This window comes from Vicia villosa, linkage group LG1, assembly GCF_029867415.1.
Source record: "Vicia villosa cultivar HV-30 ecotype Madison, WI linkage group LG1, Vvil1.0, whole genome shotgun sequence".
Lineage (NCBI taxonomy): Eukaryota > Viridiplantae > Streptophyta > Magnoliopsida > Fabales > Fabaceae > Vicia > Vicia villosa.
Window position 1 is genome coordinate 5,826,555 of NC_081180.1, and position 2,495 is coordinate 5,829,049.

Sequence of the window (2,495 nt, forward strand, 5' to 3'; positions counted from 1 at the left end):
CTCATATTGTTCAAAGAAAACAAAATATAAAATAGAGACATTACAAGAATTGAGATGAAAGTTGATCTTCAATCGCTTCCGTTCATGAAACCTTCTTCTCTCCCAAACCCTTGTTTTCTCCAATCTTCAATCGTGTCTTCTCTTGGCCAAAAAGTGAAGTTTCTGTCCGCATCCATCTACATGGGCCGTGTTGATTAACACGGGTGCCCGTGTTGATTCACTGACTGACGTAATTTTGAAAATCTGCCCAGACCTATCAACACGGGTGGCCGTGTTGATTAACACGGTCCGTGTAAGCCCTTAACTTTAGAATTTGGCTTTGTGTTCTTCATCAAAGTTGTAGCCCTTTCCGTTAGCAAAATTTTGCCACCGGAACCGCGTCATTCCGAGTTACGAAGCTCTAGTTATGATCAAAATACTACACGCATATCACGATGAGAAACATGCTGAAAATTTCCAGATCTCACACTTGCTAACACGAGCCGTATCAGCCCCCTGACTTTCATCTTTGTTGCATTTTCTTGGACAAGCTTCATCCTAACACGGCCATTTTCAGGTGACACAGGTGGTCGTGTCTGAGCTCATGTAGCTTGACTTTTCACTTCCTTCGAAACTCCCCATTTTGTACTTTTTGGCATTGATTTGTCTCGATTTATTCCTTTAAGCCTGCAAACAGTAAAATACACAACCAAAGCATAAAATGACGAATAAATAAATAAAACACTCAATAACATTACTTAAACATACTTAAAAACAACGGTAAATATATGTGTGAAAACCACTGATCAAACTCCCCTAAACTTAAACCGTTGCTTGACCTCAAGCGACAATTACAAAAGTTAATGACCCTCAAAGCACACGGTGTTCATACGTGAGATATCCGTCTGTATTGATCAAGAAACAGTTGGTTCGGCATTCACATGACGCGACGAGTTTTGTTACCACATTAAACCTCAAGCTCCCGTTTCGGATACCTCTCCAACTATGCTTTGCACTTAAGTGTCTTTCTGATTTTCCTCCTCTTTCATTCGGACAATCATATTAAGGCACTGCATCTCTTATAATACTCATCACCTGCATGAGACGAATCAAGGCTTCTTATTTTCTTTTCGTGGCACCAAACTAGCAGCATTGGCTACTTTTTATTACCGATGAAATTTTCAAACTTTGCAGTTATATATTGTCCTTTTGGACGACGTTTGGGGATCAATCTCCTTTGGGCTGAATAACCGGGTGAGGGTTACCCAACTTAGCGAGCCGATTGCCTGTGGGCTTAAGATTTCGTTGGTATCACAAATTTATAGGCCCATTAGTGTAAAAACTCAAAATTGCTCAATGTGTCCTCTGTGCATCTCCTAAAAATCATCCGCCTTGCACCATTCATAACTTCTTCATTTTTTATTATATGGAAGTATTCTTGAGCTTTGTACCTTGATTTGAATTTGAATAGGAGCAATAGCATGGGCAAATTTTGGGGTATGACAGCTGCCCCTGTTCAATTGTCTTAAACCTGAAGATGTAGAGTGGTTTGTACGCCAATCGGTATCTGAAGGTGAAAGATGATTGAACACTAGAATACCAAGAAATTTGCCCTAGCTGAAGTAGGGACTTTTGTCGAAGATGTCCTTGAAGATGCCATCCAGGTGTTTGGAAAAGATGTATGATTGAGATGGGCTTAAAGATGCCATCCAACTTGATAGACTTGAGAGTCAGAATACGTCGTACGTTAGATCGTATCTGAAGGATGTACTTAGGATGAGTCGTACGTTAGACTGAATCTGTGGTGTCAGAATTAAGTTGTTGGCTAGATTGCCCAGAACTTCAGGATCATATAGGTGAATTGATTGTTGTGACTCTATTGTTGTAAATCCCTCGTCGTGACTTCATTGTCATGATTGTTTCTGAATTGAATACCTGGAATAGATATGTGACTCAATCGTCGTGACTCCATTATTGTGATGCCATTACCGTGACTCTGTTGTCGTGATTCTATTATTGTGACTCAATTGTCTTGATTCCATTATCGTGACTCAGTTGTCGTGATTCCATTATCGTGACTCAGTTGTCGTGATTCCATCATCGTGACTCAGTTGTCGTGATTCCATTATCGTGACTCAGTTGTCGTGATTCCATTATCGTGACTCAGTTGTCGTGATTCCATTATCGTGACTCAGTTGTCGTGATTCCATTATCGTGACTCAGTTGTCGTAATTCCATTATCGTGACTCAGTTGTCGTGATTCCATTATCGTGACTCAGTTGTCGTAATTCCATTATCGTGACTCGGTTGTCGTGAGTCTGTCTCTTTCTTTGATTGTGTCAGCACCGTTCGCGGTGGCCAAATTAGATCTTGGAGAGATGATCGTGTCAGTACCGTTCGTAGTAACTGAATTAGATCAGAGATATTGTTCATCTGCTGGTACTTGTATCCTGAAAAAGTAAAGTTAGTCTTTATGCAATGTTATGATGCATGTATTATGTGACGAGTCTCTCAAA